The sequence below is a fragment of the Sorex araneus genome, chromosome 9 (assembly GCF_027595985.1).
Source record: "Sorex araneus isolate mSorAra2 chromosome 9, mSorAra2.pri, whole genome shotgun sequence".
Classification (NCBI taxonomy): domain Eukaryota; kingdom Metazoa; phylum Chordata; class Mammalia; order Eulipotyphla; family Soricidae; genus Sorex; species Sorex araneus.
Genome location: NC_073310.1, coordinates 2,027,997 through 2,055,928, shown reverse-complemented (window position 1 = coordinate 2,055,928; position 27,932 = coordinate 2,027,997). Strand labels below are relative to the sequence as shown.

The 27,932-nt window shown below is 65.1% G+C and overlaps 1 non-coding gene across 1 annotated transcript; it reads left to right on the top strand.

Moving 5' to 3' along the window:
- Positions 1-18,480: 18,480 nt before the first annotated feature.
- Positions 18,481-18,587, top strand: LOC129398958 (U6 spliceosomal RNA). Its single transcript, XR_008626817.1, has one exon. It is a non-coding gene; the product is annotated as a U6 spliceosomal RNA (small nuclear RNA).
- Positions 18,588-27,932: the final 9,345 nt, after the last annotated feature.

The following is a 27,932-nucleotide window of genomic DNA, read 5'->3' as shown; positions in this document are numbered from 1 at the left end:
CCCGTGACTCGCCCCGTGTCCCAGCAGCCGGCCGGGCCAGCTCTGAGGACGGGGCAGGACCAGCTCCCGTGCGCTGCCCCGCACACCCACCACCATGTCCACTGCCCCGGGCCGCCCCCCGGAGCCCTCCTGTCCGGCATGTGACCCTGACGGGTGCTGCCTGGCCCGGCCCTTCTCCAGCTCCCGCCCACCCCCCATGACGCTGCTCTAGCCCCCCCCCGCCCTCTCTCCCCAGGGTCCCCGCGCGAGGCTGGGGGCGGGTTCCCCTTGCAGAGACCCCGAGCCCATCCCCGCCCCCCACACCTCCTGAGATGTTCCGTGTCCGTGAGTCAGACACCCTGTGACGGGTGCTGGCCTCCTTGGCGGGAGGCAGAGGGGCTGGTGGGGGCGGCTCGGGGCGGCTCGGGGCTGTGAGTCTCACGCCAGGTGTGGCCAGACCCCCCAGGGGGCCGGGGCGATGCAGCTCCCTTCTCCACAGACGGAAAGAGCCAGAGTCGAAGCCGCCCTGAGCTGTGTGGACCAGCAGGGGGGTCCCCAAGTGACCCTGAGAACTGGAGTTGGGGGGAGGGTGCGGTGCCTGCAGTTCAGGGCTGAGGCCACATCCGGCGATGCTCGGGGCTTACTCCTTGCTCTGCATTCAGGGGTCACTCCTGGTGCTCGGGAGACCCGATGGGGTGCCAGGGATCGAACCCGGGTCAGCTGCAGTTATATAGTGCAAATGCCCTCCCCGTTGTGCTGTCGCTCCAGCCCCAGGTTCTTTATTTTTTTTATTTTTTTGGGTCACACCCAGCGATGCACAGGGGTTACTCCTGGCTCTGTGCTCAGGAATTACTCCTGGTGGTGCTCAGGGGACCATATGGGATGCTGGGAATCGAACCCGGGTCGGCCACGTGCAAGGCAAATGCCCTCCCCGCTGTGCCATCGCTCCAGCCCCCAACAGGATCTTATTTTTAAAGGGAGCCAAACTCTTCACTTCGCAGAACCCTGAGAAGTTGGTTCTGCTGTGGGAACCGGGTCCCAGAATCAAAACCAGCCGGGCCCGCCTGGGCAGAGCAGAAGGAACCCTGGCCTTGCTCTCTGCTTCCTCGGAGCTGTGGACGCACCAAACAATGGGGGGAGAAACGGTTCCAGGGAGCCTCGGCCCCGGCCCCTGCCAGAGGGAGGAGGTGGAGGAGACCAGCACGGAGGAGGCGGCAGGGCAGGGGCAGCAGAGGCCCCGCCAGGCAGGGCAGTGAGGGGCGTCCCCCTCCCACCGCGCCCCTCCCGTGGCCGAGGCCACGTGTCCTCCAGCCTCCCTGACTGCCCGGTGCTCCCGGGGCAACTCTCACTGCCACCCCCTCGGGCCTGGGTCAGCTCTGGGGAGGGCCTTGCGTGGGGGGGTTTCCTCACTGGGGAGGGGACTCGGGAAGCGCCGTCCCTCTTCTGCTGGACATTCTCATGTCCACACCTGCATCCTCCAGCCGCCCCTCCCAGGACGGAGAAAGGAAGAAGGGGGGGCAGGGAGAGAGGGCGGCAGGGAAGGGGCTTCCTGCCGGCCGCAACCTGGGGTCCGCCCGAGAGTCAGCCTGAGCAAAGCAGGGTACGGGCCAGGACGAGAGGAGGGGGGCCGGAGTGATAGCACAGTGGGTAGGGTGTTTGCCTTGCACGTGGCCGACCCGGGTTTGATCCCTGGCAACCCATATGGTCCCCTGAGCACTGCCAGGAGTAATTCCTGAGTGCAGAGCCAGGAGTCACCCCTGTGCATCACTGGGTGTGACCCAAAAAGGAAAAAAAAAAAGATGAGAGGAGGACACGGGGAGGTGGAGAGCCAGGGGGGGCACAGGGGAGGGGGACGGGGCAGGAGCTGGGTTCCGGCTACTCTGTCCCTGAGTGGCCGGGTGCACAGTCCTAGCCGGCCGCTGAAGCTGCTGAGACACCGTCTCTCCAGGACAGCCCAGAAACCTGAGCGCGGAGGGAAGGACAGACAGACGGAAGCGAGGACAGGCGAGGGCAGGAGGGGCGGGAGCAGCTGCGGCCGGCAGGTCCAGGGCAGTAGCAGGCGCAGGCCCAGCAGACGCCGCAGTGGACGTGGGGAGACGCCCCCCCCCCCCGCCCCCTGGCTGGGAGAGGCGCCAGCGTCTCTCCTGGGTCTCGCTCTGCTTCTGGGTTTGTCAGCAAATGAAAGGCCCTGAGGAGACGCTCGAGAGTCGGGGCAGCGTCGTCAGGAGTCAGGGCCGGGGCGAGGAGGCGCCGGGGGTGCGGCGAGACACCGGCATTAGGGCCGGAGCTGTGGCACGGCCGGGAGGGCATCTGCCTTGCACGTGGCCGGCCCGGGGTCGGTCCCCGGCATTCCTCATGGGCCCCCGAGCACTGCCAGGAGTGATTGCTGAGTGCAGAGCCAGGAGTCACCCCTGAGCATGGCTGGGTGTGACCCAAAACAGACAAAACTAAGAAGTAAAACAGATACGAGTATTAAAGGGGCAGGCGCCTTTCCTGCAATTCCGTGATTTCACCCCCTTCACGGGGCGCCGTCCCCGAGACAGGCTCAGGAGAGCGGGGCCAGGAAGGGGCGTGGGTGAACCCCGAGACTGGCACCCGGGCTCGTGGTCCCTGCAGGGGGAGGGTCAGCGTGGCGGAAGCCGGTTCTGTTTGGGGGGGAGCTGGGGACCGGCAGGCTTGGGGGGGACCCGTGTGGGCTCCTGTGACTCAGCCGCAGGACCCAAGGGTGGAGGAGAGGGCGGCCACCTGCTGGCCTCACACCGCCACAGGCCACCCCTCCGGCCTCCCCTGCCGGGCGCCACTCACTGACGCTGCCTTCCCTTCCCTCCGTGGCCCATGGCCGCAGCCCCGGCCAGCTCCCAGGGGCGGGCAGCGTGGGGCGTGCCCGGAGCCCTCGGCTTTGTCTGCCTCTGTCTGACCAGCTTCACGCCAGAGACCCCCACGCCCACGGAGGGGCCCCTGCTGCCGCCCTCAGCTCCTCTCCCTGCCTCAGCAGGCGCGGGAATCCCGGGGGCCCCCCGCTAGCCCCACGCCACCCCCTGCCGCTGGCCAGTCCAGCCCAGTTCCCGCGGGGCGGCCAGGCCCCCCCCCCCGACCCGCACGCCCTGGGCCACTGGCTCGGCTGTTCCCTGAACACGCCATACTTGTCCCCTCACCCAAAGTCGCCCCAGAACTCCCCAGGGCTTCTCTCAGCCCAGTGCTCTCGCTCGAGCTGTCCCGGGGGTCCCCCGATTTGTCAGTTCCTGCCCCCCCAAGGCCTTTCGCCATCTGCCCTGCTGGGCTCCGGCTAGGAAATGCAAACTCAGTTAATCACTTCCGCTTCCTGGCGAGAAGCTGGCGGCAGAGACGGCCCCAAAGGTGGCGGTGTGAGGGCCACAGCGGCGTCACCAGGCCCCTCCGAGCCCACAGCCGGGCCCCGAACGCCCCCACCTGCTCTGTGGTTCCCCCCTTTTATTTAGTTTGGGTTGGGGCCACACCTGGCAGTGCTCAGGGCTACTCCGGGCTTTGTACTCAGAGGCCACTCCTGGTGGGCCCGGAGGACCCTCTGTGCACCGGGGCGGACCCTGGGCTGGCCCCGTGCGAGGCGAGTGCCCAGCTGCTGCCCTGTGAAGCCCCACTGTGCGCCCTCGCGGGAGGGGCACCCCGTGCTCCCTGAAACAGCTCCTGGTGCAGTGTTGAGTCTCCTCCAGCAGTCGGGCTCGTGTCTGGGACCCGCCTCAGAGACCCCCTGCTGGGTTAGCCTCCTCCAGGCAGGCCTCGGGGCTTCAAGAACCGCAGCTCGAGTGGCCGAGGTCCCGGCCTGTCGCTTCTGCCCGCACTCCCTGAAACGGGCACTCCTGGTCGGTGCCCCTCAGGGGCCTGGGTCAGACCTGGGGGGCTCGCTCTGTGCCCGCCCCTGCGAGCGGCCCCCCTCGCCCCCCGCCCCGGGTTCTGGGACGGTCCAGAGCCCCGAGCACTCAGCAGCCCCCAAACAGGCTTTGCAGCCCGCGGCTCTGGCAGGCCCGAGATACTCCCTGGCAGCGCTCCAGGGCCGGCCAGCCAGCTGTGGCCGCCCCGGCTGGCCACGCCCTGACGCCCAGTCGCTGCGTCCGGTGGCAGCCAGGAGCGGGCAGGAGCCGCGGGCGCCCGCGGGGCCGGGACGCCAATGGCCCCTCTGTTCTCGGGCCGGGCCGGGCCTGCGCGGCCGAGGTGCCGGCTTGGCCCGCTGACAGCAGGGCGGCGGCTCTGCCTGGGGGAGCCGGGGCTTATCGAGGCGGGGGTGGGGCTGGGTGTGCTGTCGGGGCCCCGCTTCCCGGGGGAGAGGACCTTCCTGTGCGCCTGCGTGCGCGGACACTCTCTGTACCTGGGGGCCCGGGTCTGGCTGCACACGCGTGTGCTCGTGCGGGGTCTGCATGGCTGCGCACATGCCCGTGTTCGTCCCGTGCATGCTTGGGCAGAGCTGGGCCCGGCAGCGCGTGGAGCCCCGGGGAAGGCGCGGGACGTGCGCCAGGAGGTGTCCGGCACCCAGGACTCCACTTCCTGGCACGGAGCAGGACGGTGTGGGGGGGGCCGAGCCCGGGGAGGGGCGCGGGGACCCCCTGTCTCCGCCCACCTGGTGGGTGTCCGCCCTGGAGGACGGCCCAGGGCAGGCCAGGCCCGGCGCCACCATGGGGACTGGCCTGGGGCCCCCGTGTGGCTGCCGGGACCCCAGCTGAGGCCCTCGGGGAAGTGGAGTTGGAGGGTCCCGGGATGAGTGTGTGGCGGCAGCAGTGGGCCCGACGGTCACTTCAGCTGAGTGTGGCCGTGGAGCTGGGGGCAGAGACCCCGCTTGCTGCCCGCCCGCAGCCCAGGGTGGCTGGGGGAGCACCGGCGGGTGGGGTCAGCGTGCAGCCGAGAGGGTCTAGCGACAAGGGCCTCTCCACTGCCTCAGGAATAAGGCTAAGAGCTAAGAACTTGCACAGGAGCAAATCTTCAGGGTTCTCGGAGTCCGAGAAACTTCCCGCTTGCTGGGAGGGCAGCCACCGGCCCCGCTGAGCTCTGGGACCGTCCCCCGGCCCTGCCGGACTTGGCCATGGCATCAGATCTTCCCGAGGACCCGTCCCCAGGGCCACACCAGCAGGGGCCAGGGGCCCTTGCAGCCTGCGCCCCCTCGGACAGGCGTGAGGCCGAGCGTGACTGATCCTCTCGGCGAGGACGCTGGGCGAGCAGCTGGGCCTCAGCCATGGTGTCGGCTCCGTGGGGCTCAGGGCCGGCCTGGGCAGCATCCCGAGGTGGACACTGCCCGTGACTCGGCTTCCTGGGCAGAGCGGGGCGGGAGCGGCCGTGGCCTCCCCCTCCGGGGAGCCCCCTGCAGGTCTTGGGGTCGGTGCCTGGGGGAGCCTTGGCTGGCCCCGCCCGCCCCGGCCAGTGGGCACTGAGCATGCCCGAGTGTCTCCTGAAGGCTGAGGCGACAGGGACGGTCAGCGCCAGCCGTGGACGCGCCCGGCACAGGCGCGTCCGCCCGGGGCCATCTGTCAGGCTTCTGGGAGGCGGGGAGAGAAGAGAAAGGCACCAATTTTCCCGAAATAGCACCGGCAGGATTTCCTGGCGGGAACCGTGTGGCCGCCTGGAACCGGGAACTCGGGCTCGGGCGCTGCGGGGGCCGCACTCGGCTGACCTGAGCAGGTGGACGCAGTGGGCGGCAGCGCCTGACCTGTCCTGTGCCACCGGGCTGCCGCCGTCTCCGGGCCCACAGAGTCCACACGCGGGGCCTGTGGGGACACCCCTGCCTCGGTTTCCCCGAGTGGCCCTGCCTCCCAGGGCTGAGAGGATGAGAGGAGAGCCCACAGCTGCGTGCGCTGACCCTCGCTGGCCCGTCTCCGCCCTGGCCTTCTGCAGCTCCCGGTGGCCACCAGGCCCGGCCTCCCGGCCCCCTTATGAGGACACAGGTTATGGCACAGGTCACGGGGACCCGCCCTGGGTCTCGTCCCTCAGGACAGTCGGGAGAAGCCTGTGAGGGGCCCCAGCCTCCCGGCTTCCCCCCAGCGTAGCCGACGGGAGAGGAAACGGCCTTGCCGGGAGGGGCACCTGACACGCTGTCCCCCAGAGAGGACATCAGGGCCAGCCCCTCGGACACACCCCCGGGGCGCCAGGGCTCCCAGCGTCCCCGCTGGGCGAGGGAGGGGGACAGCAGCGCGGGAGGCTCAGCCGGAGGGACGGGTCTGGGGTGGACACTATGGTGTGCGTGCCAGAGCACGCAGAGGGCGGGCACAGCCAGGGGAGAGCTGTGCGGGAGGGGCAGGGCGGGAGGAGGGGCGGGGAGAGGGGGAGGGGGAGGAGCGGGGAGGGGAGGGCGGGGGAGGGCGGGGGAGGGCGGGGGAGGGCGGGGCGGGGGAGGACAGGGGAGGGCGGGGCGGGGGTCGGCGGGGGAGGGCGGGGGGGAGGGCGGGGGAGGGCGGGGGAGGGCGTGGCGGGGGAGGGTGTGGCGGGGGAGGGCGGGGAGGGCGTGGCGGGGGAGGGCGGTGGGGGAGGGCGGGGGAGGGTGTGGCGGGGGAGGGCGGGGGGGAGGGCGGGGGAGGGTGTGGCGGGGGAGGGCGGGGGGGAGGGCGGGGGAGAGTGTGGCGGGGGAGGGCGGGGGAGGGTGTGGCGGGGGAGGGTGGGGGGGGAGGGCGGGGGAGGGTGTGGCGGGGGAGGGTGGGGGGGAGGGCGGGGGAGGGTGTGGCGGGTGAGGGCGGGGGGGAGGGCGGGGGAGGGTGTGGCGGGGGAGGGCGGGGGGAGGGCGGGGAGGGTGTGGCGGGGGAGGGCGGGGGAGGGCGGGGAGGGTGTGGCGGGGGAGGGCGGGGGAGGGTGTGGCGGGGGAGGGCGGGGGGGGGGAGGGGGGGGGGGGGGTGGGGGGGGGGGGGGGGGGGGGGAGGGGGGGGGGGGGGGGGGGGGGGGGGGGGGGGGGGGTGGGGGGGGGGGGGTGGGGGGGGGGGGGTGGGGGGGGGGGGGGGGGGGGGGGGGGGGGGGGGGGGGGGGGGGTGGGGGGGGGGGGGTGGGGGGGGGGGGGGGGGGGGGGGTGGGGGGGGGGGAGGGCGGGGGGGAGGGCGGGGGAGGGGGGGCGGGGGGAGGGCGGGGGGGGGCGGGGAGGGTGTGGCGGGGAGGGCGGGGGAGGGCGGGGAGGGTGTGGCGGGGGAGGCGGGGGAGGGTGTGGCGGGGGGGGGAGGGCGGGGGAGGTGCGGGGCGGGGATGGCGGGGGACGGCAGGGGGGGAGGACGTGGGAGGGCGGGGGAGGGCGTGGTGGGGAGGGCTGGGGAGGGAGGGCACTTGTGCTTGGTTGTGGGGACATAGCACAAGGTTGAGGCCTGACCTTGCACTCAGCCAACAGTTCAGTCCCCGGCACCTGAAGGTCTTCCCGGCACCCAGGAGTGCTCCCTGAGCACAGAGCTGGGCGAGAGCCCTGACCCCACCCGCTCCCTCAGGCCCTGCTGGCCAGCGCGTCCATGGGGTCCCTGGCACCTGTCTGGGCGGGTGAGCCTCACGTCTGTGCTGGCAGCAGGTCCCTGCTGCTCCCACGGGGTGCTGCTGCTGCGGGTGCCCGCTGGCCGTGGCCGTGGCCCTGACCGGTGCTTCTGCCCTGCGTGGCCATGTGTGGGCAGTGGCTCAAGGCCCGGGGACTGCAGTGTCACCTGAAGGGGCCTGTGTGTGGGGGGGCAGGGCTGCTGCTCCCCATGCTCGACGCTGCTCCAGGATTGTCTTGGTACAGGGTGCTCCTGGCTCAGTGCTCAGGAGCCCATGTCCAGGATTTTTTTTTTTTGTCACACCCGGCAATGCTCAGGGGTTACTCCTGGCTCATGCACTCCTGGCCGTGCTTGGGGGACCATATGGGGTGTCGGATTGAACCCGGGTTGGCTGCATGCAGGGCAAATGCCCTCCCCACTGTGCTATCGCTCTGGCTCCCGTGTCTGGGATTTGAGCCCGACTGGCACCTCCACACAGGCGCCCTGGCCCTGGCCTCCTGCCCGCCTTGGGCGGCCCCTCAGCTCCTCCTGGGGGCCCGGGAAGGGCAGGAAGTGGCTCTCTGCATCCCCCCACCCGTCCCAAGGACCCTCGAGCTCGCTGGCACGCTGCCCACCTGATGCCCTCCCGGCCTGCCAAGGCCCCTCCGCCCTCCAGGACCAACACTAGCTTGGCCGCAAGTCTTGGGCCTCGGACAGGGCAGGGCGGGCGCTCGGACAAAGGGCCAATGTTCCCGTGGCCAGGGCTGCTCCCAGACCCCCCAGGCGCCATCCAGAGGGTGCTGCCCCTCCTGTGTCCAGTCGGCCTGAGGCCCCACCGCAGCCCCCGCCCAGCCCTCGCCTGCACACAGCCCACCCCTTCCTCCCCCTCCTCCCGGCCAGGGGGCCTCAGTGGGCAGCGGCCCTGTGTCGAACCTGTTTCCAGCACGAGTGGCCGGACATGGTGTTTGACTCTCCCGGCGGGAGGAGCATGGGGGACGCAGTAACCACAGGACAGGAGGGGGACAGGGCGGCTCTCGGGGTCGTCCTGCTGCTCGTCAGCCCTGGCTCCCGGCTGACCTGGGCACGTGGAGCAGCAGCTCCGGGTCGCGTCAGAGTCAGGCTGGGGGCGCCCAGGGGAGGGGACACGGGCCCCAGGAAGGGTGGACAGGGACCGGCCGGGGGAGGAGGATGTGGGGACCCGGAGAGTCCGGCCGCTGGGGCTCCGGGAGGCTCCCACGTGTGCAGGCCACACCTGGGGGGTCTGGGAAGGGCCTCCATGAGCACTCGACGGGGAGCTGGGCAGGGCGGGCCGGCGGGGAGAGGGTCTCACGCACGAGGGGAGGAAGCCGGGCTGGCTCGAGACCCGTGTGCTGGGGTGGGGGACTGAGGGGCCGGGCGGGGTCTGTCCCTTCCGGCTCTCGCCCACATGGGGGTGCCTGGCACGGAGCGGCTGGGACAGGGCCCCCCGGGGGCGTCTCCGTGGTGCGCCCCAAGCCCGGTGGTCTCGTGACCCCCCTCGCCGCGGCTGCCTGCCCCGGGGTGTTTGTGGAATGAGGGGTATTTCCGGTACCTGCCGGCTCCTCCGCCCACAGTGGCGCCTTCGCGCTGCCGGGCCGGGCCACAGAGCCGCCTTGTTCCCTGCCCCCCGCCTGAACCCGCAGGGCCTGGGGCCGCGGGGCTGCCGGTCCTGTCCCGGGCCCAGCCGGGTCGGGGCTCCTCCGGCAGCTGCCCTAAATGAGGCCTTTGTCCCGCCACGTCGCCGGCAGGGACCCGCGAGGGACGTTTTCTTAGTGAAATGGCTCAAAAGGAGACACGTCCAGGAAACAGTTCTGGGCATTTTCTGCCCCCCCCCGGCCCTTTCCCCGGCGTGGGGCGGCCAGAGGACAGCGGCGTCCCCGGCCCAGCCCTCACGGGCGTCTCACTCGCGCCCACTTCGGCGCCCACAGGAGCCGGGGCTGCCCCGATCCTGCGGGCAGCGGCGCGGGGGCCTGGACACAGCCCGGGCGTGTGGCCGCACACTGGGCGCGCGGGCGGGAGCGGGGTGAGCAGCCGGACAGCAGAGAGACGGGCGGCGGCCGGCCGGGCTCTGGGCCCGTCGGGGGCTCGAGACCTTCTCGGCGGGGAGGAAAGTGTAGGCCCGCGTCACGTGGCTCCTGGGGGACTCCCGACGGTCTGGTGCCCCCAGGGGGCAGAGTGGGCACTGGCCAGTGCTGGGCCCCCCGGGTCTCAGGGCTGCGGCGAGGGCGCTCGGGCCGCTGCCTCAGACCCTGGACAGATGCTTCTGCACGCGGCCGTTGTTGTGTGTCAGAATTCGAACCCCGGCCCCCCACCACCACAGGAAAGGCCAGAGCCTGCAGCTGGGCCACAGCCCTGGGCCGGGCCGGGAGCCGGGGGGTCGGGAGGGGGGGTCCATTCCCGTCGCCCACTCCTCGTCCCACACACGGTCACGTGTCTCTGGTTCCCGTGTGTTGTCTTTCACATGTTTTATTGTGTCTATCTCTTTGTTGGGGGGTCGGGGGGAGGCTGGGTCACACCCGGCGATGCCCAGGGGTCACTCCTGGCTCTGCACTCAGGAATCCCTCCTGGCAGTGCTCAGGGGACCCTATGGGATGCTGGGAACCGAACCCGGGTCAGCTGCGTGCAAGGCAAATGCCCTCCCCACCTGCTGTGGCTCTGGCCCCGTTACTGTGTTTATCTTGTGTGCTGCCCCACTCGACAGTGCTCAGGGATGACCCTGGGCAGGGGCCAGGGCTCGAGCCTGGCGAGCTGGGAGCAGTGCCTGGACTCTCGCTGCAGCCCCCGCGCCCCCGCCAGCCCGTGTCCCGCCTGAGCCCCCTTCTTGCCCAGAAGGGACAGCGCCGCCTCAGTGAGGGCCTGGCTGGGACTGGCCCGGCCCTGCCGGGGGACGCCCGGGCTGTGGACGCCCTCAGTGACCGGGACGGCAGCGGGGGCTGGGCCGGGGGCTTCCGGGCCCTGCCCCGCAGTCCAGCCTAGCGCCCCCTTCTCTCCCCCAGGATTGGGGCGTCTGTCCCTGCCCAGACCCAGGTGGGGATGAGGACGGGGTGGACCGTCCAGCTCCGAGGCCTCAACCAGTGCACCAGCCTGTCCAGGCTCCAGGCCTGTGAGAGTGGCCGGGGCTTGGCGGCCACAGGGCTGCAGGGGGACGCGGCCTTGCGTGGGCCCTCGGGACACCTGGGCTGGAATGTCCCCCGTCCATCAACACGGTGAGCCGCGGCTGACAAAGGTGCTTAGAAACTCGGGCGGCCAGCGCGGGGCGGCCGGGGCCAGACAGAGGGAACAAGGGCCCCTTATTCGGGAGTTCACGCGCCGGGCAGGGCCGAAGCCTCCTCTGGCGCCCCTGCTGCGGGGCGGGCGGGGCCCTCTGGGGGGTCCCGGCGCTCCCTGGGGTCTGCATGGCTCTCCCCGAGGAAGCGAGTGAGGGGCTGTGCTGTGCTCCCCGCCACGGGGTCAGTGAGGGGGCGACGGGGGCTCCCTCCCGCCCCGCTCGCCCTCTCCCCGTCCCGCCCCGCAGCCCCCGCTGCCCCGAGGAAGAGGCTAGAGGGCTCCGGGCCGGCCGGCAGTGTCCGGGGCCAGGGCGCGGTGGCACCCAGTGCTCGCCCCTGTCCTGGGCCTTGCCCTGCGTGTGTGTGGGCGGGGGGCTGCCCTGGGATGCAGGGACAGGCTGTCCGGGCCCCGCAGCCGCTCAGGAAGGGCGTCCCCGGGGCCAGAGTCAGCACGGCGGGGAGGGCCCCGGGTTCCACCCCCGGCACCCCACAGGGTCCCCAGCACCGCCTGGAGGGATTCCTGAGTGCAGAGCCAGGAGTGAGCCCTGAGCACTGCCGGGGGGACCCCAAAACCAGCTAACAAGACGGGGAGAGCAGAGGGGGAGGGTTGGGCGCTCTCGGGGGCTCCGGCGGTGCCTTTGCCATTGGTGCGTCCAAGGTCAGGAACAGATTTCCCAGGCCGGCTTGGAGCCGGGAAAGCGTCAGGGCACCGCTAACGACACGGGGCTCCTGGGCTCCTGGGGCGAGGGCCGGCGAGGGGGCGGGGGCTGGTCTGTCCTGGCCCCTGCAGCGGAAGCCACAGGCCCGAAGCCAAGGACAAGCGCGGTCAGAAGTGCGTGGTGGACGCCGGTGGCTGCGGCTCCGGCCCGGCCGGGCGTCTGCGGCCCCGAGAGCCATTGGGAGGCGCCTGATTCCCGACGTGATTCTTGGCCCCACGCTCCGTCTGAGACGCTCACGGGCCGGTCGGCAGCAGGGCGGGACCCTGCCGAGGGCCAGAACCGGGACAGTGAACAGATTCTCAGGGGGCACGAGTGGGGGCTGCCCGTGTCTGGGGGTCCGGAGCTCTCCAGGGCCCGGAGGAAGGAGCCAGGGGAGGAAGGCAGGGCCCCGCTGCATCCCGCGGCTCTCGAGGAAGCCCTGAAGGACACGCAGACAGGCCAGATGGGCCTGGGGAGGGACGGGCTGGGGGGGGCAGGCCCGGTTCCCACCCCTAAGGCCCCTGAGCCAGCGCTCGCACCCGGGACGGGGCTGCCCCAGGAGCCGACTGCTGTGTCCTCACAGACCATCAGTGCAGGAGTATTCACGCGTGTCCCCAGGCCAGCGGGGGGCAGCCCAGAGCCCCTCGGCCCAACAGCCCACGTGGCCCGTCCCCACGGGAGCGGGGCTGCCCCGAGAGGAGCCAGCTCTGCCCGGCTCGGGGCTCACACACGCGGAGCCCCCCGGTCAGCAGGGCGGCGTGGGCGCCTGCGCGGGAGGAGGCTGGGGCTGCCGCTGCAGGCAGCAAGGGGTCCCCGTGCGCCCCCGGGTAGGGCCCCCCAACGGACTCCCCCCGAGGCTCACACGCCAGCACGTAATCGACCCAAGCAGAGCCAGAGGGTCTAGGGAACAATCGGTGGCGGGGGACACACCCGGCAGTGCTCAGGGGTCACTCCTGGCTCTGCACTAGGGAATCACTCCTGGCGGTGCTCAGGCACCATCTGGGAGGCCGGGGATCAAACCCGGGTGCTCTGCATGCAGGCAGACGCCCTCCCGCTGTGCCGTCGCTCCAGGCCCCGGCTCCTCCGGGAGCAGAGACAGACAGGGTGGGGCCCCTGGGGGGGGCTGGCCCCGGGGCGCGGGGGGGAAGGGGCTGGGTGGTGCGGTGCTGGGCGTCTCGGGTCTGGGCTGCCCGAGCAGCCGGTCCCTGGGGAGGACTGTGTGCTCAGGACCTCAGCGCCTCCCCCTCCCCGCCCCCCCTGTGCCGCCCTGGCCCCGTGCCCCTCCTCTGTGCCCCGGTGGCCCCTGGCGGATGGTCTGTGACCCCGGGAGGGCGGGCAGGGAGGCCCCATCTCTCCTGCTCCGCTCCACGGGCCCCGGGTCCTGGGCGACGGGGCAGCTGGGCCGGGGGCCGGGCCTGGCGGTTGGCCCGTCTCTGCCACCAGGGAGGCCTTGGCCTCCGAACCGTGCAGGAGTCTGTCCCCGACGCCACGTCCAGCAGCCACTCTACTCTCGCGGGAGCCGGGTGGGCAGGTGGGGAGCTGTGGCGAGAGAGCGGGCGAGAGCCACCCGCGCTGAGCAGGGGTGGGGAGAGCCGGGCCTGGTGCTAATGAGTCCCTCCCCCCTCCCCTGCCCCCTTAGCAGGAAAGGTCTGGCCTCGCAGCCAGCACCCCGGCTCCCGGGGAGAATTTATTTATTTATTTATTTATTTGGCTTTTTGGGTCACATCCAACAATGCTCAGAGGTTACTTCTGGAATTGAACCCGGGTCGGCTGTGTGCAAGGCAAATGCTCTACCTGTTAGTCTTCTGTTTTTATTTTTATTTTTATTTTTGGGTCACACCCAGCGTTGCACAGGGGTCACTCCTGGCTCATGCACTCAGGAATTACTCTGGGCGGTGTTCAGGGGACCATATGGGATGCTGGGAATCGAACCTGGGTAGCTGCGTGCAAGGCAAACGCCCTCCCCGCTGTGCTATCACTCCAGCCCCTCCCGGTGAGAATTTAACCATCTCCTCCCGTGGTTCCTTTTCACAGTGCTCACGGGGAGGGCCAACCAACTTCCCACTCAGGGGACGTGGAAGAAGTTTCCCAGCAGATTAATTCTTTTCCCCCCAAGGAATGGCTGAAATTATGGAAATTTTTGAAGCAATGAAGCATCAGGGGGACCGTTGCAGTGTCGGGGTCTGAGGAGAGGGGTTTGGCCCCTTCGCCCGCCGAGTCCTGCCAGGGGGACTCGGTGCAGGAACTGGCGGTCACTCCCGATGCCACACCCAGGAGTGCGGGGTCACAGGCCTTCCGGCACCCGGGGACTGTGGGAGAAGCCGAGGCAGGTGCCCCCCGGTGTCCCGTTCTTCCTCGTCCTTGCCCGCCGGGTCAGGGTTTCTGATGTCACTCAGGACCTTCCTGGGCTCAGGGGCCCGAATGACCCTCTTTCGTCTAGATTATTTCAGAGCAGTTTCTCCCGCCTGTTCAAGAGGGATTGAGCAGAATTCTGACGTGTGTGTGTGTGTGTGTGTGTTTGTGTGTGTTTAATTGAATCTTTTCTCTTTTTTTCTGTTTTCAAGAAGCATTTTTTAGCGCAGATGCTGCCCGAGCCCCCGCGGTCGAGCACGTGTCGCGTCTCCCCACTTGAGACCTGGACTTTCGTGCTTTGCGATGTGCCTAGGGGCTCTCTCCGCCCTCGGAGAAGCTCGGGTTCTCTCTTGAGCACGTTTCTCTCTAGCTCACTCTCTCTCCCCCTCAAACACCCTCCAAATAAAAGTATCATGCTAAGTGAAGTGAGTCAGAAAGAGAGAGACAGACATAGAAAGATTGCACTCATCTGTGGAGCATAGAGTAATAGACTATAAGACTAACACCCAAGAATAGTAGAAATAAGTACCAGGAGGCTGTCTCCATGGCTTGGAGGCTGGTCTCTCATTCTGGGCAACTCAGGGAAGGGACCACCGAGTAAAATGTGGTCGGAGGTCATGCGGGGGAAGGGTAATGCGGGCCAAATACAGACTAGAGACTGAACACAGTGGCCACTCAACACCTTTATTGCAAACCACAACACCTAATCAGAGAGAGAGAACGAAAGGGAATACCCTGCCATAGTGGCAGTGTGGGGTCGGGGGAGACGGGACTGGGGAGGGTGGGAGGGATGCTGGGTTTACTGGTGGTGGAGAATGGGCACTGGTGAAGGGATGGGTTCTCGAACTTTGTATGGGGGAAGCATGAGCACAAAGATGTATGGATCTGTAACTGTACCCTCACGATGACTCTCTAATTAAAAATAAACTAATAAAAAAAAAACCCTCCAAATAAAATCTGTTTACTTCAAAAAAAAAAAAAGAAGCACTTAAAAAAAATTTTTTTCTTGGGTTTTTGCTTGTTTGTTTTCGGGCCCCACCAGCACTGCTCAGGGTCCCTCCCGGCTCTGCGCTCAGGACTCTCTTCTAACCGTGCTGGGGACTGTCTGGGGTGCCAGGGATCAAGCCTGTCGGCCGTGTGCCAGGCCGGCGCCCTCGCTGCTGTGCCTCCGCCCTGGCCCGACCTGGGGTTTTTAGCAGAGAACACGAGGAACGGTCGGGGGACAGCTCGCACCCAGTGCCGCTCCCGGCCATTCCTCGCCCCTGCCCCCACCACGGTGCCAACGGCACAACTCCCCCTTGCCGGGAGCTAGAAGGACCTCCAGTGCCACACTCGGTCTGGGCACAGAGCGTCCCACAAGCCCGCTGGGCACCAGCTCCCGTCCACAGGCTGCGAACACACAGGTCAGCGCCGTCCCCTCGAGGGAGATACGGCTCCCGTGGCTTCCACAAGTTACTCCCAGAGCACTGTGGCCCAGGAACCCATACCTCACGGCCGTGCGGTTCCTGACACGTCTCTGAAACGCGCTTTCAGCTCTCCTGATTCGCTCACCCCGTTCAGGCACTTAGAGAACACCCAGATCCAGGGAGGGGGTCCCGGGTCAGCAGCAGGGCCCGGGGAAGCAGGGGGCCACTGGGCCTGTGGCCTCGCCACGCGAGACTCACCGTCCCCCTTGGCCGTGGAGCTGGTGGCCTGTGGCTCTGGTGCCAGAGTGGGCAGCAGGGGAGGCCGGGGGTCGCCTGGCCAAGCCCTCGCCCCACAGCGGGTTTGAGCGGCTTTTCCACAGCGAGAGATTTCCGTGGGGACGTAGCAGAGCGGCAGGAAGGGGGACGCCCCACGCTCGCCCAGTGACCGGCACGGCCAAGCGGGGAGGGAGGGGATGCGGGGACGGGCGTGGCGCGTGGCGAGAAGGCGGGAGCAGCGGCTGGACAGGGACAGGGACGGGACGTGCTGGCCGCACCCAGAACCGCGACTCCCGCGCGTGGCTCTCACGCTGCAGAGGCTGCGACTTTCGGCTTAGTCGACTTCCCTCCACTCGAAAATGCTGTTTGCGCCCAGTGTCAGGAAAACTGTGTTTGGGATTCTCCTGCACGGCGCTACCTCTGCAGCTGCATCTGGGTACGGAACGGTCCCCGCGCAAGCCTGACACGCTCCCGTGAGAGGCACGACCCTCACAGCCATGCCCCTGCAGGTGCCACGCGCGCGCGCGCACACACACACACACACACAGACACAGAGAGACACACACATACACAGAGAGACACACACAGAGACACAGACACATACACAGAGAGACACACACAGAGACACAGACACATACACAGAAAGACACACACGGACACACAGGCATACACAGACACAAACACACACACAGAGACACAGACACACACAGAAACACACACAGACACAGACACACAAACTGACATAGACACACAGACACACAAACATAGACACAGACACACACAGACATACACAGAGAGAGACACACACACTCACTCGTCCCCACGCCAGGGAGTGTGAGACACAGGCACACACAGACACACACAGAGACAGACACATACACACAAACACAGACACAGACACACACAGAGACACACAAACACAGACACAGACACACACAGACATACACAGAGAGAGAGACACACACATACTCGTCCCCGTGCCATGGGGTGTGAGACACAGACACACACAGACACACAGAGACACACACAGACACACACACACACTGAGACTGAGTATGCAGTGGGAAAGACAGGTCCTGGGCACTGTCCTGTTGTCACGTGTCCATTGAATGGTTGTGCCTGGATGAATGATGGAGCCACTCCTCTCGTCATACACTCTCGGGACACACTCTCCCGCACTCGTCACACGCTCTTCCCTCTCCTCACCTTCTCGTGTGGCGACTGGGGAGCCCGAGGCCGCACAGCCGAGGAGGGGACTTTCTAGGGACAACGTGGCCACAGCTGGTGGGGGACAGAGCGTCAGTCCCTGCCCCTGCCCCTGCCCGCCTGCTCCCCTCTGCCCCCGCCAGCGCCCACCGCTCGCCCGACTGGAGTGACGTTGGCCGAGACGCAGCAGCCACCCCGGGGAGGAAGCGGGGCCAGATGCAAAACCAGAATCACAGGTCAGAAGCCTTCCACCCCCGGCATTGTCACGTGCTGAGACGCTCCCAGCGACTCTCCAGGGAGGGATTAGTGGGGCATGTCCACGGGGACCTTCAAGCCGCTGGGCCGGCCAGTGTCCGACCTCCTGAGTACGCCGGGCGCTGGGGGCCCACGAGGAACTCCGGCCCAACACGGCACTGCGCAGGGGCCCAGGAAGTGACCGTCTCCACCCCGAAGTCCACTCGGTTACCTCAGGGCCCAGCTCAGGCCAAGGCCCGGCCAGCGAGTTCCTCATCTGAGGGCCCAGGAGAGCGTCTGCTCCAGGCCATTGCCTGCCTCGTCCCCACGGCGCGGGGACGAGTGAGTGGGGCTCTGGTCGCGGGGCGGGACTCACACCCCAGTGCCCGCCTGTCTCGTGGAGGTGGCGGCTCGGCCGACACGGAGAAATGAAGCCCACTGGGTGTCTGCCGGCCGCCGGCCCCTGCGAGGTCACTGCCGCTAGAGGGGCGGGGCCCTTGCAAATCAGCACCTATTTGCTTGTTTTTATTGAGCCACTGTGACACAGGCCCTGACAAGGCTGCTCAGATGAGGCTCCAGTCTCGGGCCCGGCACCGCCCCACGCTGGCCTCTGGACCGGAGGCTGCACCCCTGCCCGCGAGCCCGGGGAGGAGACGGCCGCAGGCCCAGCAAGGTCAGGGTAGCGACTCAGGCGCCAGGGCTGACACTCTCTCGGGGTCCCGTCTGGGCCACCCCGGCGGGAGCAGGCGTCTGGGTGGGGTCCTGCTCCCGGGGAGCCCGAGGCGCGGCTGGGGGCTGGTTCCTCCTTCCAGGGTCCACAGACCCAGTGCCACCAGGCCCGGGAGCCAAAGACACCCTCATGCCAGCAGCGGCCACGCAGGGCCCCCTCTCCCCGCACCCCTGACTCTGCATCTTCCAGGGCCGGGGTGGGGGTGGGGGACACTCCCACACTTAGCCCCGATCACCCACACTCAGGGCCGGGCGCCTCCCTGTCCTGATATGCTGTTCTCTATGTGCAGGGCCCCTCCTGGGGGGTAGGGGAGCGTCCACACCGAGCACTGAGCACTGAGCACCCCGGCAGGACCCACAGCCAAAGGCCTTGACGGAGAGGATGCACGCGGGGCCGCGACAAGCTCCGGCTGGTTGGTGTCTTTCGTGCAGGAGTACCGCTGTCTACTCAGCCATTGACGAGGCTGGCTGAAGGGGCATGAACTCCACGTTACTTTTTAAATTTTTTTTAAATTGAATATCTGTGAGATAGACCAGTCCAAAGCTGTTCATGATTGGGTTCCGGTCGTGCAAAGACGCAGCACCCATCCCTCCACCAGTGAACATTTCCCACCACCAATGTCCCCGTTTCCCCACCCCACCCCTGCAGCCCCCCACCCCCGCCCCAGCCTCCCTCTGTGGGAGACACTTTCCCTTTTGCTCTTGCTCCTTTTCCTTTTGTGCATTGTGGTTTAGCAGTACAGGGGCTAGAGGTCATGGTGTTTGTTCAGGGCTTTCGGTATTTTTATCGGGATGGTAAGGCTGGAGTAGCTCTTCAATTGGGTGGCAGCTTTGGGGTGTGGATGTGACTGTCGAGGCTTCCGGGAGAACAGGGAGGTGAGTGCTCGCTTTGGCAGCACATATACTAAAATTGGAACGATACAGAGAAGATTAGCATGGCCCCTGCGCAAGGATGACACGCAAATTCGTGAAGCGTTCCATATTTTTTGCACGCATGTATGGAGACTGTGAACTAAGCTTTTGCCCCACGCTGGCTAACGGAGGAAATAGCCTTCCTTTTTGGTCTCTCTCCCCTCCGGGAGAAGGCGTGGTGTCCGACATTTTGTGGGTCCGTTGAGAAGGTATGGACTTTTGGCGCGGGAAAAAAAAAATGTGCTTTGAACTTTTTTTTTTTTTTTTTTTTTTTTTTGCTTTTTGGGTCACACCTGGCGATGCACAGGGGTTACTCCTGGCTCTGCACTCAGGAATTACCCCTGGCGGTGCTCAGGGGACCATATGGGATGCTGGGATTTGAACCGGGGTCGGCCGCGTGCTAGGCAAACGCCCTACCCGCTGTGCTATCTCTCCAGCCCCTGTGCTTTGAACTTGAAACAGCCGCGGGATACCGGGGCAGTCCCCGCCGGGGCTGGTGCTCAGCTCCGGCCGGGTTTCGGCCCGGGTGCCCACGCCTCTGCACAGCCGGTGGATGTGGAACGAGCGGGAACCAGAGACAATTTAGGATTGGGGGTTCCAGCAAGTGCTTGCACCCATGTATGGAGACTGTGAACTAAGCTTTTGCTACATGCTGGTCCAGGAAGGGAAATGATTCATTTTCCAACTTAAATCTCCGCGGACTTAATTACTATAATACAGAAATTGTAAACCGCGCGGCCGCTACTGCGGCCACGCGACATTTTATCTCTTCATTCTCATCAGTGGAAAACTTATTATCAAATATTTCCTTGTTAATAGAGCTGTATTCTTGGGGGATAAATTCCAACAAAAATAGTGAGTCTGTTTTGAAACTCTAACAATAGTGAGTTGTGTGCTGAAATCTGGAATGTAATCAAGGTAAAGAGAAAAGGAAGTGAAATTATCACTCACGCACGGGGGGGGGGTGTTGGGGGGTGAGGGGTGGGATGTATACTGTTTTTTTTTGTTTTTGCTTTTGTTTTTGTTTTGTTTTTGTTTTTATTGGTGGTGGAATATGGGCACTGGTGAAGGGATGGGTGTTTGAGCATTGTATAACAGAGATATAAGCCTGAGAGCTTTGTAACTTTCCACTTGGTGATTCAATAAAATAAATTAAAAAAAAAAAACAAAAACAGGGTGGTGAGGGGAGGTAGCCCATCCCAATCCCGAAAAAGCCTGGAGATTTTAGTCACAAAACCCACATACCCGAGTTTTCTTCTTCTTTTTTTTTTTTGGGGGGGGTCACACCTGGCGATGCCCAGGGGTTGCTCCTGGCTCTGCACTCAGGAATTACTCCTGGCAGTGCTCAGGGGACCCTGTGGGATGCTGGGAATCGAACCTGGGTCAGCTGCACGCAAGGCAAACGCCCTCCCCGCTGTGCCATCGCCCCAGCAGCCCCACACCCGTGTTTTCAGCAGATTATATCTTGGTGGGGTCCGTCCTGAGACGGTGGAGTCAGGCCAGGGGGTTGGCGGCGATTCTGGATTGTGGAAGCAAGTGGCTGCCCGGGGCTCTGCTTGGGCGGGCACCAGCCTGACCCGCCCCTCGATTTACCCCAGTCTGTTCAGCCGTGCGCGGGTTCAGGATTCACTGCAGCCTTGGATCTCTTTCGAGATGTACTTTGGGTCCCTGAAGCGAGGCCGGCAGTAGAGGTGGTGCTGGAGGTGTCTGTGGGGTCACGAGCTCCGGTTTAAACGCAGGAATAAGCCAGACCCAGAGGCTCCGGCCACAGGTTTCGGGAGACAGCCAGGAAGCTGGTTCTGTGGGGGGGGCTCCCGGGCCTGGCAGCAGGGGAGGCGGCCTGCCGCTGGGGGCAGGGCGCCTGTGCCCCTCGTGGCCCCTGACCCTCCCGCCCTCCTGCTGCTCTCTGGGGGGTCGCCCCACTGCAGCTGCAGGGGCTGGGGGCTGGGCCATGGGGAAGCTGCTGTCCTGGGGGGTCACCTGCCCTCGCCTCACCAGCCAGGACCACGCGGGAGGAGGGGCCTGAGGGAGCTGGGGGGGCACGAGGCCTGGCCGGGGAGGGCCCACCCCCGGCCTCCTGCCCAGGCGCCTCTCCTGAGGGAAGTGGGGCATCTGCCACCATCACTCACACCTGCGGTCTGCGGGTGGGGCTCACAGCTGTGCCCGGACGTGCCCCACCGAGACGAGGAGTGAGACGGGGCAGCCCGGGGGGAGCAGCACCAGCCCCCAGTCGCCGGCTGCCCACACGCGCCCGACTCACGCCTGCTTGGGCTCAGCGGGGTCATCAGGGCAAGCACCTGAGCACCTCGGGAAAACGTGTGTTTCTCTGCCCGCACACACGTGTTCATGTGGGCACTGTGTGCCTGGTGGGTCCCGAGTGCATGTGCAAGTCTGTGTGCCTCATGGATGTGCAGCAGGAGAGCTGTGCACGCAGTCCTGACGTGTGCAGTATACATGTAAGCCTATGTGCGTTCCTGCACACATATGTGCACGTTTCTCTTCTGTGTGTGTGCTTGTGCTATACACATGAGTCCAGGTGTGTGTGTGTATGTGTGCCTGTTTCATGTGAGCACATGTGAATGCATGCATACATGTGTGTGCCTGTGCGTGTGTACATGTGTATACACACAGATGTGCAGGCTGAGCTTGCATGTGTGTTTGCACATGTGTCTTTGCGCATGCATGTGTGCGTGTGTCTGTGTGCGTGTGTGTGCATATGTGTGTGTGTGTGCTCCTGCATAGCAGAGGGGGCACAGGCCTAGCCCAGGTCAGAGGTGTGTGTGTGTGGGGGGGGCCTCTGGCTTTCCCGTGCTCTGGGGGTGTGGGCGTGTCTGTCTCGCCGGGCCGGGCCTGCGCCCACTCTGAATCCCGTGTGGGGTGCAGCACCCCCAGCGCAGGCTCTCGGGAGGAGGGTCCACCGGGAACCGGCTAGACGAGGACAGTCCCTACGGCTGGGGCGTCACCAAAGAGGGGCGTCTGGGTGGACACGGGGCTGAGGGGGCCAGAGGCCCGCGCTCTGCCGCCCTGGGCTGCCCCGTCCCTCCCGGGCTGCTCTGCTGGCCGAGGCCACGGGCGCCCCCTGCTCGTCGCCGCGTCCTCCTGCCAGTCCCCCTCCGTCTGAGTGGCCAGTCGGGGCCCCGGGGGCAAACCCTCCGGCTGACTGGCCAGGGTGTGCCGGGTGGGGGGCCGCGTGGCCAGGCGTCCCTCGGCCCCAGGGGCAGCAGGCGCGGCTGCTCCCGGCCCAGGCTCCCTCCAGGGCGGCCCTTTGGGCCTCGGGCTCAGCCCCTGCTCGTGCTTCTCGTCCTTTCCTGCACCGAGACCCCCAAGCCCCACTCCCGGGGCCGTGAGACCCTCTTCGACCCCCACATCCGGCCGCTCTCCACAGACCGTCCGGCCTCCTGAGGGCGGGTCCCCACCGGGCAGGGGAGGCTGAGGGGCCTGTCACTAAGGTGGGGGTGGGGGAATCTCGCGAGCCCTCCCCTCTCTCCCCCTGCACCCCGGGGAGAAACCTGCCTGCGGACTCTAGTGTCCAGGGGGCTGGGGGTCACCTAGTGCCCACAGGGACTGATGTCCAGGGAGGGGGTGCTGTGGCCTGAATGCTCAGCGGCCTGGCTCTGTCTCCGGAGCAGCAGGGAGGAGCCGACAGCTTCACTGAGACGAGGTGCAAACTGCTGTCACCACCCCAGGGTGCTCTGGGCTGTGGCAGTGCCCTGGGCCCTCTGCTGAGAACAGACTCACTGTTGGGAACTTGAAAACGTCCCTCCGGTGTGGGCACCTGTGCAGGCCGGCGGGGAGGGCAGCTGGCTCCGAGGCTGGGGCCCTGAGAATGGGCGCGGCCCTCTGTGGGACGAGGCACCCCAAGAGGAAAAGGCCACGACTGACGCCAACCAGCCTGGGTCCCTCGGGGAGCTGTGCCCACCCTCAGTACAGCCGCTGTGTGTCCACGACGGAGGGACGGGGGCAGCCATGGCGGGCATCCACCTCTGATGGCTCTGCTTGGCCAGAAACACCCGCCCCAGCCTACGGCGCTGTGCTCTGACCCTCCCGCGCTCTCACCCTCCTCCTGTGCTCTCACCCTCCAGTGCTCTCACCCTCCTCCCATGGCCCTTCCCCCTTCTGCGGAGTTAGACCTGGAGAACAGAAGAACTAGCATGTAGCGGGAGTCCGTGCTCTTCCCTCTGGAGCCCCCCAGTGACCTGGTTGCTTTTCCCTTTTCAGATGTCAGGATGTCTTGGGCTTCCAGTACGATAAGCTGAGCTGAGAAATAAGCAAATGAAATAGAATCACCCAGCCCAAGCTCCTGACTTTCTTCTTGGACTCTTTTTTTCTTTTTGTCTTTTTTTTTTCTTTTTGGGTCACACCCAGCGATGCTCAGGGGTCACTCCTGGCTCTGCACTCAGGAATTATCCCTGGCGGTGCTCAGGGGACCATATGGGATGCCGGGAATCGAACCCCGGTCGGCCACGTGCAAGGCAAACGCCCTCCCTGCTGTGCTATCGCTCCAGCCCCTCTTCTTGGATCCTTGTCATCCCAGACGGAAAATTCTTGTCCAGCTCGACCCTAGGGCAAACCCAGCACCGGGGACCACTGACTCGCGGGGCAGAACCCATCCCGGCTGACTCCCAGCCTAGAGCTCGAACCCAGACAGCAAGTAGTTGGTGCTGGGGACAAGGGAGTGCTGGAGGAGGGCGGAGGAGGCTCTGGGCGGGGCGGGGTGGAAAAGCCAAGGGGAAGGGAGAAGACTCGGGCTGGACCTCGGGGTCGGACCCGGAGCTGGAGAGACGTGACTGCAGCCAGGCCTCGCAGTGACCAGAAGAGGAAACTCACGGGTTTGAAAATAGAAGCGACGTCCTCAAACCGCGGCCCCGGCAGCCCCGGGCAGGGCCGGCAGAGAGCGGGGGACGGTCCAGCGTCGTCCGTCCCCTTCCAGAGAAGCCGTTTCCTTCCTGACCTCGTGATCCCAGACCTGAGAGTTCTTGGGAAAGCCCAACATCAGGGAACAAGCACCTCAGCTCAGCCTCGCACCCTGCTCAGGAACAGGGGACGGTGCGGCCCTTAGGAAGGCGTCCTCGGCCGCAGGGACACTGAGGCTGCTCCCAGGACACACGTGGCCACGCAACTGGGACAGTCTCAGAGGCGAGCGCCCAGCTGGAGAGGTCACGGGACAGGCAGGGACAGGGCTGGCTGCAGGAGCCTGGAGCCACCTCTCACAGGTCCCCGAGCACGGCTGTGTGACCCCGAAACAGAAAACAATGGGAAAAATCACTTGTCACTTGTCATCTGGTTGATCTTCGATTTGTTCGAGCGGGCGCCAGTAACGTCTCCATTTGTCCCTGTCACGCGCTAGTGTGGCCCGATGGCATCTACTCGCTCCAGGGAGAGGAAGAGCCTATAGCCGTTCATTCAGGGTTTTGACGAAGAAGTCTGACCATCTTGTTGGTGGGCGGCCACGAGGTCTTTTAATGTCCCAGAATCCAGTCGGTAACACTCTAGTCCAGCGGTCGTCTCTGAATCACATTACATGTCTGGCCAGAAAAAAATCAGAAAAACGAAATTCAAGGGAAGGGGAGGGAGAGCTATGGGGAACCCGGTGGAGAAAGCACGAGAGCTGCAGGGATCCAGCCACGGGAGCTGGAGCTGCCTGCCCGCGTTTGCTACGTGTGTCTGCGGTATTTTTTGGGACAAACGGGAACTGCACAGAGCCCGTCGCTCCCATGCCTGAGGATGGAGACAGCAGGAATGTGTCTGTGTCAGAGTCTGAGTCTGTGTCTGTGTCAGAGTCTGAGTCTGAGTCTGAGTCTGAGTCTGAGTCTGTGTCTGTGTCAGAGTCTGAGTCTGTGTCTGAGTCTGTGTCTGAGTCTGTGTCTGAGTCTGAGTCTGAGTCTGAGTCTGTGTCTGAGTCTGTGTCTGTGTCTGAGTCTGTGTCAGAGTCTGAGTCTGTGTCTGAGTCTGAGTCTGAGTCTGTGTCTGTGTCTGAGTCTGAGTCTGTGTCTGTGTCTGAGTCTGTGTGAGTCTGTGTCTGAGTCTGAGTCTTAGTCTGTGTCTGTGTCTGTGTCTGTGTCTGTGTCTGAGTCTGAGTCTGTGTCTGTGTCTGAGTCTGAGTCTGTGTCTGTGTCTGAGTCTGTGTGAGTCTGTGTCTGAGTCTGAGTCTGTGTCTGTGTCTGAGTCTGTGTCTGTGTCTGTGTCTGTGTCTGAGTCTGAGTCTGAGTCTGAGTCTGTGTCTGTGTCTGAGTCTGTGTCTGTGTCTGTGTCTGTGTCTGTGTCTGAGTCTGAGTCTTAGTCTGTGTCTGTGTCTGAGTCTGTGTCTGTGTCTGTGTCTGTGTCTGTGTCTGAGTCTGTGTCTGAGTCTGTGTCTGTGTCTCAGTCTGTGTCTGAGTCTGAGTCTGTGTCTGTGTCTGTGTCTGAGTCTGAGTCTGTGTCTGTGTCTGTGTCTGTGTCTGGTCTGAGTTTGTGTCTGAGTCTGTGTGTGAGTCTGAGTCTGAGTCTGTGTCTGTGTCTGTGTCTGTGTCTGAGTCTGAGTCTGTGTCTGTGTCTGTGTCTGTGTCTGTGTCTGAGTCTGAGTCTGTGTCTGTGTCTGTGTCTGAGTCTGTGTCTGTGTCTGAGTCTGTGTCTGAGTCTGAGTCTGAGTCTGAGTCTGAGTCTGTGTCTGTGTCTGTGTCTGTGTCTGAGTCTGAGTCTGTGTCTGAGTCTGAGTCTGTGTCTGTGTCTGTGTCTGAGTCTGTGTCTGTGTCTGTGTCTGTGTCTGTGTCTGAGTCTGAGTCTGAGTCTGTGTCTGTGTCTGAGTCTGAGTCTGTGTCTGTGTCTGTGTCTGAGTCTGTGTCTGTGTCTGTGTCTGTGTCTGTGTCTGTGTCTGTGTCTGTGTCTGTGTCTGAGTCTGAGTCTGAGTCTGTGTCTGTGTCTGAGTCTGTGTCTGAGTCTGAGTCTGAGTCTGAGTCTGTGTCTGTGTCTGTGTCTGAGTCTGAGTCTGTGTCTGTGTCTGAGTCTGTGTCTGTGTCTGAGTCTGTGTCTGAGTCTGAGTCTGAGTCTGAGTCTGAGTCTGTGTCTGAGTCTGTGTCTGTGTCTGTGTCTGTGTCTGTGTCTGAGTCTGAGTCTTAGTCTGTGTCTGTGTCTGAGTCTGAGTCTGAGTCAGTGTCTGAGTCTGAGTCTGAGTCTGAGTCTGTGTCTGTGTCTGAGTCTGAGTCTGTGTCTGAGTCTGTGTCTGTGTCTCAGTCTGTGTCTGAGTCTGAGTCTGTGTGTGAGTCTGAGTCTGAGTCTGTGTCTGTGTCTGTGTCTGTGTCTGAGTCTGAGTCTGAGTCTGAGTCTGAGTCTGTGTCTGAGTCTGAGTCTGAGTCTGAGTCTGTGTCTGAGTCTGAATCTGAGTCTGAGTCTGTGTCTGTGTCTGAGTCTGTGTCTGAGTCTGAGTCTGAGTCTGTGTATGTGTCTGTGTCTGAGTCTGTGTCTGTGTCTGTGTCTGAGTCTGTGTCTGTGTCTGTGTCTGAGTCTGTGTCTGAGTCTGTGTCTGAGTCTGTGTCTGTGTCTGAGTCTGAGTCTGTGTCTGTGTCTGAGTCTGTGTCTGTGAGTCTGTGACTATGTCTGTGACTGTGTCTGTGTCTGTGTCTGTGTCTGAGTCTGAGTCTGTGTCTGTGTCTGAGTCTGTGTCTGAGTCTGTGTCTGAGTCTGTGTGTGAGTCTGAGTCTGTGTCTTGTCTGTGTCTGTGTCTGTGTCTGAGTCTGTGTCTGAGTCTGTGGCCTCCCAGAGCCCCGACTCTGTCACCGCCACTTTGTCCCTCTGGCCTCCCCTCGGGTCCCTCCCCTCCCTACCAGCCTGTCCGTCCATGTCTGTCTGTCTGTCTGCCGAGAGGCCATGCCCTCTGCTCCTCAGGAACACGCTTCATGCTGGAGCCCGTGGACGAGGCGGGGGTCGTCTGGACAAGTGGCCCCAATATCCCAGGTGTGTCTGCAGGCAGAGCACCCCTCTAGGAGCCAATCGTCGTTGTTGCTTCCTGCCCAGACTGGGGGGCGTGGCCCAGAGCACCCCCCACCAGGCGACGGCACCGGACGCGGCAGAGGGCTGACTTCACGCGTGCCTGCTTCTAGCATCGAAACATTGTCACTGTCACTGTCACTGTCATCCCGTTGCTCATCGATCTGTTCGAGCGGGCACCAGTAACGTCCCTCATTGAGAGACTTATTGTTACTGTTTTTGGCATATCCAACACACACGGGTAGCTTGCCAGGCTTTGCTGCGCGGGCGCAATACTCTCGGTAGCTTGCCGGGCTCTCCGAGAGGGGCGGAGGAATCGAACTCGGGTTGGCCTCGTGAAAGGCGAACGCCCAGCCACTGTGCCAGCCCTAACGAAACATTAAAAACATGATTCCAGAATGTCGACTTTGGGGCCACACGAAGTCCTGGCAGGCCGGGGGACACTGCGGGTGCTGGGCCCGGAGGTCGGGGTGAGCCTGGCCTGAGACCACCCACAGAGCCCCCGTCCCCTCCACGGCCAGCTCCCCACCTCCTCCCTGCCCTGGAGCCCAGAGAGACCATGGGCACCGGGGTCACCGGCAGCTCCAGGGGGCCACAAAGTGTCCCCCAGCAGCTCCTGCAGCCCGAGGCCCTCCGCCCGTAGAGAGGGGCGGCCACTCCCAGACGGACCCTCAGCTCCCCTCCAGGCCTCTCACCCCGCCCCAGGAGGTGGGGAGCTGTGGGGGTCCGCACAGCCGGGTGGACAGGAGAGAGGCCGTGCAGGGCTGTCTGCTGCCCAACCGCGTTGCAGCTCCCTGCTTGGTGCTCTCAGGGCTCACCCGGGGCTGGTTGAAAGAACCTTCTGGAAGCGAGTTCAGTGTGTCTGTCCCACTCAGACTGGGTGGCAGGGGCGGGGCGTGGGGGGACGGGCAGCAGGGGTGGGGTGGGGGGCGGGGGCAGGGGCGGGGCCTGCAGGAGACTTTGAACCTGAGCTGGCTTGGTGGGTGTGGGTCTGCGGGGGCGCTGAGAGTTCGAGCTGTGCCCGCGCCCAGGGAGCCCCGGCATCTGGAAGGTGTCGGGTTTAATGCCCAGAGCCCGGCGGCTGAAAGGACCTGTTTGCTCCGGCCGCAGCTGTGCAAACTCCGTCCGCCCGGCCCGCCGGGCTCCCGTCACGTCCCCCCACACAGTGGCCCCTTTGTCCAGCCCGTCCCCGGGCCCCGTCTCAGAGGCGCTGGCCGGCCACGGGCCCGCCACAAACAGCTGCAGGCGGCGTGTGTCTGAGGCCGCATTTATCCCGCGGTGAGAAGGAAAACACCGGAGCCCCCACACCACCCCGCCGGCCGGCCCCGCCCCACCCGCGGTTCCGTTCCCTCGGGCTCGGGAAATCTCTCCCAGGGGTGGGGTGGGCCTGTGCGGGCGTGACAGGAACAGACAGCTCCGTTTGTGCGGAGTGACCGTGCATATGTGCACATGTACACA